Source organism: Tigriopus californicus, chromosome 2 (genome assembly GCF_007210705.1).
Source record: "Tigriopus californicus strain San Diego chromosome 2, Tcal_SD_v2.1, whole genome shotgun sequence".
NCBI lineage: Eukaryota > Metazoa > Arthropoda > Copepoda > Harpacticoida > Harpacticidae > Tigriopus > Tigriopus californicus.
Window position 1 is genome coordinate 4,807,746 of NC_081441.1, and position 15,772 is coordinate 4,823,517.

Below are 15,772 nucleotides of genomic sequence, written 5' to 3' on the forward strand. Positions count from 1 at the left end.
TCCGAATTATCAAAAGATGATGATGGACACAATATGCGACGACGGACCTAAGTTGGAGCGATCGCCTTCAACCGCTCCGTTCTCTCTCCAAGAAAAAGAGAGTCCAAATTGTGCTGATTGATCATTTCCGTGGAAGTGTGAAGTGTTTCTTCAATACCTCTAAAAAAGGGGGAGGCTTCATTCTCAAGCTCAATCTCCCAGATACGACCAACAAAGAGAGAGGGAGAGAGAAAATTGTGGGTTTTGTCTGCTAACTTAGTCAATGGAAACGGAACGTAAGGAGTCTTGAAGCACCATGGAACACGCTGGCCACGAACAACACAAAGGACGAAGCAAGCAGGTGAACCACGGACGACGGAACGAGTGAGCTCCAGCCACCACCCTCAAACGTGCTTGAAGCTAAGTGGAACTTCTGGAATACACAATGAGAGAAAGAAGAGCCCATACTACTGTGCCATTGTGGGATCGTTTCAAACCGGAATATTTGAGGGGGCATCCGAATCTGATTTCCAGAAATCTGATTCGCTCCCAGACAATTCAATTTCAACCGCCCAAGTTCGGAGCTATTGTTAGAGGGCAAAAAAAATATTTATCAAATATAGAGAGATTTGCCAACAAGCTGGAAATCAATAGTCGAATTGAATATTGGGTTTGTTTGGCAGCCTTCATTTGTGAGCCTCTATCGCGTGGATCCCTCGGGCTTGGATCTCAAAGTTGTAAGCCAGATTAGGGAAAACGATGCAAAACCGTTTCCATTTACTTTCATTCATCGAGTTAGTTGGAACTCTCTTTTATCTTTCAATCATCTCGACAAGTTCGGCTCAATGGACGAAGCGAGCCCATAGAAAACGTGCCTTGGTTCCCTCCTCACTACTGATAGCACACATGGGTAGAGTGAGGTGGGAGCAGGGAAAAAATTGAGGTTGATAAAAGGCCATGGTGTTCCAAATAGAGATCTTCGCCAGTTCGCTGTTCGCTGTAATGATATCATCCGCCTTTTTTCACCGCGAAATGAGGAACTTAGAACAGCTCCACCACTCCCTGGAGAAGTTGGTCTCGGTTCCAGGACTTGTTCGAAAAGCGGCAGGGTATTTGGCGGATTATTTTTTTCAATCAAATTTTGTTGAAGGCACTTTTCCCCTTCACATTTTCCCGCACGTCATCCTTTCTGATCCGATTTGTGGCTATTTCAGAGCGAGTCTAAAGTTGAGATTTTTCTCCACCACAAAATTTGACGTTTTTGCGTGATGTTCCACTGAGGCGTTCTAAATTGAATAATTCTCGGCATTGAAAGAATTAGGGAACAATAGCGTTCGGCGTTATTTCGCCTCAAGAGGATCAGGAGCATTCCACAGCGAGACTTTCGAGCCTTTACAAGTTCATGCGAAAAGCAAAGTTAACGATCCGAAAACACCAAAAATCCGGCATCCGATGCATAGGATTGTCCCAGCCCTTACTTAAAGGGTGTACAGCAGGATCCGAAAACACCAAAAATCCGGCATCCGATGCATAGGATTGTCCCAGCCCTTACTTAAAGGGTGTAAGATGGGCTGTCTTATAGATATCGTGCAGAATCGGAGGTCAGCATCAACTGGGGCGGATGAACATATGAGAAAAGGCCAGTCTTGGTCTTAGAAGGCCACTCTTGGCTCAAGTCGACACCACTCTTGATGATACTGCTCTCTCGAAAGGGAAGATTTTTCTTAACGAGAAAAACCTTTTGGCTCATTTCCTTCTCCTTTTGCCTCTCTTACCACTCTTTCTCCGTTGATTTCGGCCCGACACAAGCAGCAAAACTGCTCCAGCACTGCTCTACATTAAGGTTGAGAGGATGGGCTGTACTGTCGAGAATCGGAAAATGGCAGAAATTTGGCTGAAAGCTCCATGGGAAGCAATCTGTTCCACTTCAATCTGCTACCCAAACAAAACAAAGCAATACACACTTAACGGACTGAAAGAGAAGCCCAAAAGAGTGACTTCTCTACCTACTATGTCGATCCAAACTTCCCCCACATTTTGCATGCCTATTACCTACTGTAACCCAAGGGAGGTTGGCAAAATGTGACTAAAAACATGAGTGCTCAACTAATCTGCATATTGGGTTCACAGTTTTACGATGTAAGCCTCTCTAAAAGCTAAATCTAGCTTCCTTCGATCTTGGCTGTTTGAGAGAGACGATGGAAGAGGCGATCCTCAGAAGAGTTCTCGTATGTGTGCATGTAGAGAGTATTATGACCAGGTTTATGGGGCATAGCTATTACTGTTCATCCGCCAGATCTTCGACCAGTTCATATCTTTCGCATCCCTCTCTCCTTCTCTCCATCTCTTTCCCTCTTCAGAAATGGCGAGCTCTCTAGACTTTGAAAGCTTAGGGATAGTCGGGAAATTCGCTCTGAATATTTCAATTTTTCCCATTTCCCCTTCTTTAGAACACATTGCATTGGGCTGTTTCTTGGTCGAGAGTCGAGTGTAGTGCAACTTAGGTCACCCTGTACCATGAATGCCAATGAGTCTGGAATCGAGTACTGTACGTATATGTGTTGTTTGGAACGAGGAATCCTTTATTGCTTGGCTCAATTCAAACGATCCGTTAAATTTGGACACATCAAAGAAATGAGCAAATCCGCTCGCAGACTTTGAGAGATTGGACTCATTTTTCCCGCACCCAACAAACTTTCTTCCCCCCACACTACACTTTGCTTCATTTCCAGTGACCGTCGTGGAAGAAGAAGAAAAACATTGCTACGAGCAGGGGAATCCCCCCTTCTCCCCTCATCCATCTCGATGGCTCCGTAGGAAGACTTGACGTTCAATTTTATTCAAGAGAAAGAAAGAGAGAGAGGCCATGCTCCTCGGCCAGAGGCTCCAGAGCACCTTCTCCACATTAAGATTGTCTTAATAAAACCCTGGACGGGTGCTAGCCGGCCATAAAACAAAACCCATGGCAACTGAAATGTGTTTTTGAAGTAGTGAACTCGGTTTGTCTCGTTGAGCTTTACTCCATCTCAAATTGTGCCCAGATCTTTTAAGAGCTCCCGGATGGCTAGAGATACGATATTGGATTGAAGTCTATTCTTGGTGTATTCCAAACCCTTCGTATGTAGTAGGTATCCTTTGTCAGATATTGATAATGGCTTCACTGCCGTGAGAGGACGCACAGCCATCCGTTCAAGTAGGAGACCTACAACTGCTAGAACGAATGACTTGGCTGAGGGGAAATCAAAGACAGTGCAAATATTTGCTGCCCCTCTTTTTACTTCTCTTCCTCTTTGCATATTCTTGGTGGTCCTCTTTCTCTCTTTGCTCTCCGTCTTCAGTTCCAAAACTCTTTGTCATCCTCAATGATGGAGCCATTCCTTCGTTCCATTTCGAGACCATTTTGATCCATTTAGTTGTCAAGTTGATTGTTCCACCTCATTACCACAAACCTGGAGAGGAGGGATTCCTTCAACCGGAAGATGAGAGGAACACGAGGAACACGTCTTCCTTTTCCCTCACAACCTACCGGTAGATATAGTAGAGTCTCTAAGGCAGTCAGTGCGGGATGTAGCAAGACTAAGAGCAACAAGAACCGTAATCAACATAATAGAAAGAGGATTAACCACCGGCCCAAGTCATCATCTTCTTGTAATCCCAATTGCTTAATCCTCATTAAGATGGATGGAAGGAACACTCGAAGAGAGTAAGGCGAGCCACGCTCATAAACAGAGTATGCTCGTCTCAAAGAAGGTACGTACGTGTGAGAACGACTGAAAAATAACATGTACAAAGGCCGTCTTTGTCAAACTACCAAAACCATTGGCCTAGCCAAGGAGCAAAAGTTTGGACAAACATTCCTTTACTCAAGTGTGACAAACAAACAACAAGCCTTTCTTTTGACAGTTAAAACCGGCTGGCAACAAGATTGCACAGCGAAAACTCGTGATTTCGCTTAACTTAACGATTTTAAGCAACTAAACCCAAAAAAGACCGTTACGCAAAGGCAACAGACTACTGCAAGGGCAGTTCCAAAGATTCATAATCTCCCCCTGTTTGATGTCAATGGTGGCAGTCAATCAAGGTGTTTAAGGAAATGAAGTTACTTACTGGACAAACGTCACCCACATGAATGGTTACACCTGTCACACATTTCAGAATCTCATTGTCAAAATGATGAATGAAGTACAGTACTTCAATCTTCTAAATGCCAGGAGGTGCACCAAGTATGAATGAGGAAATGAATGAAACACTACAACTACGTACAACACCTAGATGAGATGGTAACTTCAAGGCGATCGAAACAATGCATATCACATAAGTACTTGTACAAATATGCTGGAACATGTCATTAAGGAAGGGAGCGCAAGTCTCTAATTTACTACTTCTCAAGGATTTGTAGTGGGTAGAGTGATCAACAGCGTCTTTACAGCCGAAGCAATTTCATTTGGGTGTGATAATGAATTCAATAAAACATCGCATCAGGTGCTCCAAGGTTATTGTCCTCGCATGGATTCTTTTCGTCTCCACAAAGCTCAAAATTTCTCATCCACCCACGCAACCAAATATAAAGCCGAAACGTATTTGAGATACGTAACATATCCATGACATTCTCCATGACAAAAGGTACCATACACGAACGAAGACGAAGAGAGCATCGCAATACTCGTCAATGCTCTAACAAGTCCACTCCGTTAAGTTGCCAATAAAGCCGTTCCGGCCAAAGTTAGTAACCAATAACTGGATCAACTTTAATGGAAAGGGCAACACACCATTTGGCCATGACACTCGGAGATGTTTTGGCGACTCCAAAAGATGCTCATGTTTCATCAGAAAGACCACTCCCAACACCAACATTTAGTCCTATCGGCCCACGCCTTCTTTTTCTCGTGACCGCATTCGAGATATTATCTTTCCAAAAAAGAAGGACATTTCGTGGCGAATGGCAAATGTCGTCGTTGCCATAGAAGAAGAAGAATGGTGGTTGGTTGGTTGGTTGGTTGGTCCTCGTTTTTGGCCAAGATGAATGAACACCATCACCTGAGCAGGGCGGAAATGTTCTTCGATCCAAGGCATACTTGATGAACACATGAGACAACACCTCGAATGGCCCAAGGTTGAGAATGTGAAGGTTTCATCTCCATCCAGGTTCAGAACTCGATGAATACGTGACAAAAACGAATGTGGAGCTCGGTAGCAACGACAGATGCGATTCATCATCAAATGGAGACTCATGCATGCACTACATAAATATGTACAGTATTATGTACTTCAGTGAGTTGGAATATGCTTGTACTCGGTACTCGGCAAGTTCATCATCAAATACAACAATTCAACAAACAATTGCCTTTAAAGTGATTTAATCTACATCCAACTATCAACTCTGAACGTGATGAAAGGTTGCATGATCTAGTCGTAAAACTTCCCAAGGATGTATGCGACCACATTTCCCAAATTGCTCCTCCCTCTGTTTCGTGAAGAGAAGTCATAATACGTAGGAGATTCTACGTACAATTTACTTGTACGAAGACATCCCCTAGCACACTTGATTTCTCCTTAGTACCCTGGCATTATTCAATCAGGTGTGATGGGACTGTTTATAAGCGTACCATTCCCAAATAATCCTGTCTTCGCCACATGGTACATACACGTATGAATTAGGAAGATCCTGACTTTGGATCATGATACGACGAAAGATATCGATTCCAACGACACCTCTCTGCCTCCGAGAGCATTTCCAAATCCAAAACCGTCCCATTGTGGCTTGAGAATAACGCCTTTATCTCTCCAACATGTCTCGTGCTCACTTATTTCTTTGGCTAGTGTTCCGAGATGCATCATTGATCTGTGAATTACGTAGAAGAATAGGCTACTTCTCTCCCAGTCAGTGTGGGCCCTAATGGGATCATTTCTCTCAAAGGAACGGAGACCTGGGAATATATACGGATCGGGAAAAGCCACTCGTCTCGACGGAATCGGGTGTCAATATATAGTTGGCCCTGGATCTGACAAGTGCATTTCCTCGTTTCCTCTCTCTCTCTTCTCCCCAAAAACATAACAACACCATCGTAAAAAAGCCGATGCTTCCTTCTTTCTCTCTCTCTCTATTCGCTTCCTTTGAGTCCACAAGCGAAAAGAGAAAAGAAGAAAAATATTTTATGGACTTCGAAGCCCCGACCCTGTGGAAAATGCAAATGCCACTGCAGACTCTGGCATTTGAAATGCAAAGGGCAGAGCTTCCATTCCACACTTTTTGATCTTGTCACCAGTGGGAAATGAATTCTGGACCAAATTTGATCCACGGTCATCGTGTTCAGAAATACCACTAGGCATATTCAAGAAAATGGATTTCTTCAATTCCAGAGATGGCTTCAAACCCGCCTTCATCGTCAGCTCTCTTTTTGACAAACGATGCCTCTAATCCAGGATAATCCTTTCTTCTTTCATGAATATTTCCAAGTCAATGAACAAGCGAGATGAGGAATGGAACGTCTCCCTTGCCTCCATTATGAGCTCGATGGTTCAACAACCAACTAGCCAAGCTCTATGTCATGGAACACCAAACAAATTTGGGTTCATAACAAAACAAGAAGATCAGCCGACACTAATAAAAAGTTGGATCCAACAAAAGAAACTCATATTTGGAGAGTTCTGAACATATGTACCAGACACTTGAGGAAAAAGTGGTTGGGTTGGAACAACTCCATTTTTCCCCCTTTTTCTACCTTCGTTTGTATATGGAGCAACAGACTTCGTAGTGGTCCATGAAAAGTGGAACCTGGCAATTACTATTCTGTGAGTGTCTCCACATCTAGTCGAAAATCCTTTGGAGTAGGAATGAATTCATGTGTCTGTGTGTGTTTGAGAGAGAGAGAGAGAGAGACACACACACAGAGCTACCCAAGTACATAGAAGTCTCTCAAGACACAATTCACCATTTCAGAGCGAAAAGGAAACTACCGTCTTGCTCTCACTCTCTCCATGTAGGCTGATATTTCTTATCTCCTCACTTTGCACAAGGAAGCAGGAACGAGAAATATTCAAAAGCTTGGGTGTATTTTTTGTTCCTCTCTTTTTTTGGAGCGAGAGGAGTGCATCATCCCGCCGAGATGGAAAATTTATGTGGAACAAGTCGGATCCTTTTCTCTTGTCAGTCTCTTTCTTTCTTTCTCTCTCTTTCACCCGTTCGTTCGTCGGTAAAATATGACGAATTCTTGCATTTATAGAGGAAACCAGACTAACCCGAGTAGCAAATCTCATTTCTCATCATGTCATTCGTGTCATTGCCTCTGGCAAGTTCCGTGAATGTAGAGGCCCTTTCTCCTCCTCCCGACCCAGGCCCCGCCTCTACCTCCTTGCTTGGTTCCGTGTGGTCTACCACGAAATGATAACAACATTCAAGAGACCTGGAACAAGGTAGGTCAACTTCTTCAAGTAGATGCTATAAAAATCAACTACTGCAGACACAGCCAAACTGGAACACTTTGCTTACGCTTGCTTCGTTCGTTTCTTTCTTTTTTTTTATCAGCAGAGGGGCTTTTTAAAAGGATTGTGGGTCCTCCTCAAAGTTCCCAAGCTCAGGTCCACTGCGTTTGTCTCCCTCTCTTTCTCTCTCTCTCTCTCTCATTCATTTTCTCTCTCCTAGATTGTTTCTTCAGACATTTCCGACATTTCTGAGCGAGGAGAGAAGATTTGATTGCAAAAAATCTGCCCGGAAAGTGACCGCTTAGGTGGCAATAAATGTCATCTGGGAGCATACCTGAAATCGCAAACAGAGATGTGATTCACCATTGGACCCTTTTTCGCGTACTGTACATTCCAGTCCTCCCTTCAAAACGACAAGGTACAAATTGAATTTGGACAGACGAAAGATCGAACCCACGAGGTCATCGTGAATATTTCATGTCGAATCCGTCACAAGAATGGGGGCTCTCTCGCAGTCGGCCATTATCTCACTTTCATATGGGTAGTAGAGAGCAATACCGATATTACTGATCGCTCTGCTGGGCGGCCAGACCAATGATCATGGATTGCTTACTCGTCTCGATCGAAGTTTGGATATGGATCTGATCATCCTGATGGACATCCGAAACACAATGTGACGCCAGGGGAATGGATCTTCGAATTGGATCGGTGTGGCAGATCCGTTTTCTGATTTCCTAATGGATATGGAACACATGATATTACCGCTGCTAGTGCACATTTCTTCTCCCGTGGTTCCATACAAGTGGTCCCGCGCTTATTGCAGACGTGATCCGTCTTCGGTAGGAACAATTGATCTCGCAGTCCCAAGAAGATTATTCCTCGTAAAAAGAGGGGAAGAGAGGAGGAGAAGGAGGAGGACAAGAATCTCAGGCATGGCCAACTGCATCTCATCTTCAGGATTCGAGCAAGTTCACATTAGACTGAGGAAAAAAAAATCGCGGAACAGCTTTAACGTTCCTCCCCTTTTGTCTTTAGCCCTTTCACAGAGTCCTCTTCTCCTTCAGTCATTTGGTCGAATGGCCCATTGGGTTTAATTGCCATCGAAAGAGCCCCAGTTTCCAGACTAAGATCTACACGGTACGGATACACACACTCACGAACACAAGAGTAGTTCCCTGAACACTGAAACTCTCTGTTTTCTTCGTTGAAGCTTCTGGACCTCTATGTTCTTTTACCATTCCTTTGTCAAAACGGCACAACGGGAATTTTAGGATCAATCTTATAACTTTTTTCCAACGATCATTTCAACTGAAGCCCTTCGACGAATCACAAACTAACACCTGTTTCGTAAGGCGTCAAAACCACGCTTTAGTCGTCCCTAAAATGTGGTTTAACTCGTCGGATTGGAAAAGAAGAAAAAAAACGAGGCCTGAGACCAAATGTGTCACGACGAGCTTGGATGGATGAAACAAAGTCCAGGAAAGCCGACGAGAACGAAACCGAAACGAAAGAAAGAGCCATTTAAAGGGACATCCCATCAGCGCAGGAAGGGGTCCAGGATGAATATGGGACATGGACGATTTGCATGAGGGACTCTCAATGGGGTCCAGGCCGAGTTGATCTCAGTGTGGGCACCCATTTCCCTCCAGAACACAATTAGTTCCATCCCAGGAACAGTCGGCCCCAAAGTATTGAGGAAAAGTGAGTTTGGGGTCCAATCGTCGGGGTTTGGCCCCCTCCCGTGGCTCGCACCCAGATCCCTGTTCTAGCTCAAGCCTGCCTTGGGAGAGCAGAGAAAGGGATTCCGAAATGACAAGAAAAAGATAACCAGATGATCATTGGGGCGGGGTTGGAGAACGGACAGAATCAAGAGAAAAAAAGAGGGTTCTCCAACGACGACTTCTGTCCAAGGTTTATTCAGATTAAGCACAAAGAAAGATCCCAGTCAGAGCTGGTAGGAGCCAAATTGAGTCAGATAAACGTCGTATCCCGCCCCTTCTCTTGAATCAGACGACGAGGAAAAAAAAAACGATATTCCGTTCCATTTCAAGGAAATTAGACGACAGTTGTCGGTCTGAGTAAGATATTCGAATCGAATGGAATTGAAAAAGTCCTCTTCAATAAAGTTGGAATTGTTCTCCGCGATTATCTCTCGCCTCACCACATTTTCGTCTTTCGTGCCCGAGAACGTCAATCTTAGTCATATCTGAATCATTTTCATAGGCTCACCTTTGAGCGAATGCTTCTCGAGTGTTTCTCGGAGGGTTCAAATATTTGCCCAAGACATCGTGAAGTCGTGAACAAGTCAGTTGAAATAGATTCGATAAGGAACGTGCGTGCCTTCTAATCCAATCTGAGGAAACACATCTCCACCAATTTCAAAATGCCCTTGCATCGTGCATTGAAAGTTGAAAGTGATCTGATCAGCTTGATTACTAAATTGGTCTACACGATTTGCATTGGCAGTGTAATTTCGAGGTATCGCACAGGTTTACAACTTGGCAAACCTGGCCCTCTAATCGAGTCTTTCAAGCGTTGCCGCGACCAAAACGCGTCTTCGTCCCAAAAGCGAGTTGCGAGTAGTACATACTACACGTTCTTGTTGAAAGAAATTGCTCAATTGCTCTCTTGAGGGTTGTTGCTAGACACTCAGTACCCATGGAACGTGTGCGTAATCGCCTCGACTTACCCACATACATGTGTGTCATTGAACAGTTGTATGTACATGTACAATACTGCAATAAGCTTTTCTAGTATATGAGTGCGCATATAGATTGTCTAGCGTGTCAGGTCATTCGAATCCGATGAAAGGTCCGAAATGAAGACCAGTTCGTGATGCCCCTTAATCAGAGACTAGAAGCACGGAACGACATTAAAGGTTATAAAATGATTCAATAAAAAGTGACGCAGAGAGCGAGGCAATACAGTTTAGAAGAGCGCGCGGTTTGGTAGCACGCAATCAGTTCTCCATTGAGGCTACATGCAAATGTTGAAATCCAATCTTGTTCCAAAGAAATGCAAATGGTTGTTCTCACTTTCATGCAGACAGACATTCAACTACGGGTAGGCGAGGGTACGTTCTCAAAATGTTTCGAAGGTGAAACGTTTCTCCGTTCTACAAAGAGATCATAAGAAAACATTTGGCGCTTCCTCAGAATGTTTATTGTTGCTCTTGAGACAAGGGGGGAACCAGGCACACAGGCAGGCAAGCAGGCAGGCGGCCTTCTTGATGATCTATTGATGCAAGACCCTCGGACCGACCAAACGAACGAACGAACGAACGAGAGAGCGAACGAGCGAGTAAGGAAGGGAGCACGTACCAATTGTTCCATAAATGATCACTGACGCGTTCCACTTTACCAAGCCTGGAATGTCCCTGTGGAAATGACAAATGGCTAAAAGGACGCAGCAGCTCGCGATAAACAATGGGTTTGAGGGACGAGCCAGGCGTCAAATGTTTCCTCCGAGTTGGCTTTTTTGTTGCTCAATCAAAGCCAGTTCTCATCAAAAGTTAATCAGCTAATGACTCGAGGTTCACTTACGAATATTTGACATAACCTTGTGGCACAAAAAGCATACCCGAAAAGTCCATTCCCGGGTCTTGTCATTTTCAATTCCCAGCGTTGAGTCTAGGGTTGAAAGCTATGCACACAAACCAACAAACAAACACAATCTGGCACAGAGGAACTACAACAAAAAGGCCATCATAAGGTTAAAGTGCCCGCGGGTTCCGCCATGGAAAGTTTTCGCGTAAAAGTTTCTAAGTTGGAAATTAAAGTGCAACAACTGCATTGCAACCCACTCGCATTTCCGCATGATTTCCTTCACCAGCTTCCAAGACTAGGGGCTTGGAGTCCTTTCCCTGACTCCAAGTCAGGATTGAAATCTCAGCCCAAACACGACACAGCGATGCTATAACACTAATGACTTGAACTTTGAGAACGGCTGAGTGCGTCCTTGGGAGAATGGCTGTCTTCTCCGAGGTTCCACTCGGCGGAAGCAGTGAGAGGTCCGTATGGAAAGACCTTATCATAAAGAAAGTTTTTAAAGCCACTTTCCACTAGAGCATAAAGAATGTTGGGGACGATTGGAATTTATGCCAGGCTCATGAAGGACATTTCGGTAGATAATTCGTAATTTCGACTGGCTACGGGAAGCCAAATCCAAGTGAACAAGTCTCGGGGGCAATTTAGCTAGTACAATAAATGAGCAAAGTTTCATCACTACTCCTCCAGTATTTCTCTATTTCGACCTGTCAGTGGCAACCTCTCAACTACTCAAAAAGTTGGAAGATTTGGGGTTGCAGAATACCAGATCAATCATAAAAAGCCTGCTTTTTAAAGTAGGGATGAGTCGTAATAGTGCTTACGCAAGCAAACACCAACACTTCTGTGTGAATAATAATACCAAGGCAACCTAAAAAAACGTATTCTCACAACAACATGCTTTTTCTACATGCAACTCATTCACATGACGTAATTACGTTGAATACCAGAGCATATCATTCTCTTTCAAGTAACGCCCAAATGAGCTTGCAACAAAAATGACAAAATCAATTACGAAATGTGTTTGGCGCATAACAAACCAATAATGTAAAATCCAAGATTAATCAAAAAGTGTTAAGTTTGTTATGCTCCTTGAGAATGACATATTTCGATAGGTGTGCCACGAGGTGGAACACGTGTGACGGGTTGGGTTTCGATAGTAGTAGTTGTGTCCAATAAAATCGCTCATTCAGGAACATTTACCCAATATCATAGAGGTCCACAGCCAAAGTGGTTCGGCCTGTCACGGGTGGGTTGGTTGGTTGGTTAGCTTGCTTACTTGCTCCGAAAGGGAGGCCAATTTTGCCTGTCATGTCATAAATCCACGGCGCTGCCCTCCCACCCTGGTGATACATACAGCCTTTTAATGGAAACGGTCTAAACCCATCCTTTGAAGTGTCGAGCTACTCCTTCATGTCATTCTGATCAATGATATATCGTCGCTACTCATCCCGGTCGACATTTTTTTTGTAATATGTTTCTTGAACAGACACAAAACGCCAAAGTGGGCTTTTCACGACTCTTAGCCACTCAAGGAGCCACGAGGTCAATAGCTCGCGTTGTCAAGGCCGTTCCTAAGAAGTCGCATTTAATGGAACAAGACCTAAATTGGTGCAAATAAATTCCACCTTGGCCACGTGAATGAGCGTGGACGGAAGGCTCAAAAAAGTCCTCTCTAGCTACTTAATAATTCAACATGTCCTTGTCGATCTCGGTTCCTTCGCCGTATTGTTGTTCCAAGGTCCATGGAAAGACCCCTCTTTGAAAGGCAGGCTTGCGCAAATTGCGTGGAAGAAGAAATTGACATAATGGAACATACTGACAAAGGAACAACACTCAACTGGGTAATAAAAGGCCAATAATACGGCTCGGGGAAAAAGGGCTGGTCACTTGAAACCCTTAAGCATGTACAAAACCCGTCGAACCCTCTTTTTCCTTTGGTCTTGTCCTCAAAGAACCCTAATATATGACTGGAGGTCCATTTGCAAAAGAGCCTGCCTGGGCTCATTAATTACCATGACTGGCCAATAAAACGTAAATTGAGTACTCTCCACGTTTTAAGAGAGGGATGGATAGACCTCCATTTTTTTCAAAGAAGACCCTGCCTGACCACCAACGTCAATAAACTATATCGGTTTTAAACAACGGTGCCAGGATCGAATGCCTCATGGAATGTTGCGAGACAGACGCCCATGAGCAAAACTCATTCGGGTCCTCTTCCAGAAAACGAACCGGCTAGGTTTTGTTGTTCGATTCACGATCTGGAGATTACATGTTTGTTATTCCTCCAGCCCGATACAATTTTCCATGCAGATATCGCTATCTATCAGGGTGGACAATGTGGACCGGACCTTACGCCCTTCAATACCATTATTGGATTTTGAAATGTGGCATGTAAGTTCATTGCAAGGCGTTGTGATAAGTATACGTAAGTACTTGTCTCGATCCAGGTCTTGTAGAATGTCTCCTCTTCGTTGTCTCTCATTATTGGCGGGCGGTGACGACAGTGGCCCATTAGTGGAATTAACTGTGTCACACACAAGGCTATGAACTTAATGAATTGGCTTGAAGGTCTAAACTTTGTAGAGAATGAACCCGCCTCTGCCAGACGTGTTATCCAGTTAGAATAACATTGAAGTGGATCCGCTTTCATAATGATCAGAGAGTGGAAGGTTGAACATTTCTGGGACAGAGATGGGATCGAGAAGGAAATATAAATCTACCAATTCGCATAAACTTGTCAAGTTTGAAGACTTGAAGATGTTTCGTCGCACGGTTGGAGTCCTATTTCAGTTTGCGGATAGATTGCGAAGCCCGAAAAGTCGGTCAGAAAGGGGGAAGTAATGACATCCGAAAGTTGTTCTGACCACTTTCGGCTTGTCAAAATGGGTCACCTTTGGAACACTCGGCTTTGTTGGAGTTGGCACAACAAACACAAGGATGGCAAGCAGCAATATGATGCCATGTTGTTTCAGGGTTCTCGGTCTCGAATTTTCCCTCGCTTTCACATCACAGACGTGAGGAGAGGGACAACGGCATGGCAACGACGACTGCTTACCATTGTTTAACTGTGAGAGGTATTTCTGTCCTTCACGAACGCTTTCCAGGCCTCTCTAGTGATCTCTCTGTGACCATCCCATCAGCCTTGGAAATCATATCCAACCTCTCATCTCATTGTGTGCCTGCTTGTTTTGCTTTGGACGAATCCATATTCCCGCTAACAAAGGGAATGATGGAAACTGGAATGGACTCAAAATGAGATCCCCCTTCAAGACGTGACATTCAACAGAATGAATGTTGTTCTGGTCCTCTCGTTGGCACTTCTTCCCCGACCAACTTGGACGTCATCAGTGGCAATGCCTTTAATTAACGCAACCCAATTGGATCTCAGGAATTCATCGACAGATGGAACGAGCTATTTCCATCAAACAGTAATATAACAAGACACATTGGCCTTTGATTGAGACTGTCTACTTCAAAGACTTCCTTACGTACCAAGAACAATTACCAGGATAGTAATCAGAATTGTAATGAATAATATAAGATATTTGAATCCCGGGTAGAGTTCATTTTACAAAAATAAGTTATGGATTTGAAGTATGAGACACATAGGAGCTAATTCGAAGCTCGATGGCTTTAGCTCGAAGTTAAAAGTTATTGGTTCCGAAAGTGGAATGCATAATTGACAAATACTCCTTCCTTGTAACTGGACGATAAGAATGAGTTGTTTTAAGCTCTTTCAGCACTGCAGTTAAAGGAAAACATACTCTAGATGAATGTCAAGTTACGTGGGATAATAACTACAATCTACAGACTAGTGAGTCGAAAGCCCAAGTTTGAACCTTGTCCCACTTCTTTCTGTTTTGCTCATAGAATCACTTCACTTTTTTCTATTCTAGCTGCTGAAGAAGAAGGCATGTACTTTCGCAACGGTAGTATGAACTTCAAACAAGGGTTATTATTGGTTCATTCAAACATGAAAATTTCAAGAAAAACCTTGAATGTTTGCGTCTGTTCCTAAAATGTTCTTGGTTAGCATTTTCATCAATAAAGAATGTCAGTGCATTACAATCTTCTAGAGTGAGTGAAGCAGGATTTGTTGTTTCTTTCGTCTTTTTTGTGGAAGCATCCGAGAGTTGCTGCGTGAATTTTAGATGAGCTTGTTGCTCACAAATCTCTTTACTATCTATCACCTCACTTGGGATAGAGGTTAGCTAGATCTTTCTCAGTAGAAAGACATGATATATATGGAGAGCGCTGGGAGCATTACAATTCTTGCGTAAAAAACAGCCTTGAAGCCCAGAAGCGCCAAGGAAACCAAAAGCAAAAAGAATTTTGGACAATTTCAGAACGAACAAGGGGTTAAATGCTTCTTTCAACGAGACAAATTTTCTGGAAAATGCGTTCATCGTATAGTTAGATCGCTTCAAAATGGATGTGCGGTGAGGCAAGCTCCTGATCGACCTCAATCTAACTGTATCTCTAATCAACAATAATAACAACAATAACTGTGTTTACTAAACTAAATACTAGCCCATTTGATCAACTTGCTAGGGATTGCCGAAGACAGGATCACGGTGGATGAAGGAGGCAACGCTCAAAAAAACCCGCTTCCAATAAAACTGATCAAGACAGTTGACAAAGTTCGTCAAATCGAAGCTCGTCAGGAGTTGCTTCTCTTCCAAGTAACAAACCGACTCTGTTTTGATATTCAACTTCCTCTTACTCTCATAATGTCGCCCATTTTCACATATCCCTGTGCTTATATTCAATTTTTATTGCTTCTTCTTTCCTTTGCCCTTTATTCAATCGTTTTCAGTAATCAC

The 15,772-nt window shown here is 43.6% G+C and overlaps 1 protein-coding gene across 1 annotated transcript in view; it reads right to left on the reverse strand.

Moving 5' to 3' along the window:
• The window catches only part of LOC131892914 (ribonucleoprotein PTB-binding 1-like), a 32,231-nt gene that overhangs the window by 6,516 nt on the left and 9,943 nt on the right, over positions 1–15,772 (reverse strand). The gene's annotated exons all lie outside the window — the stretch shown is intronic.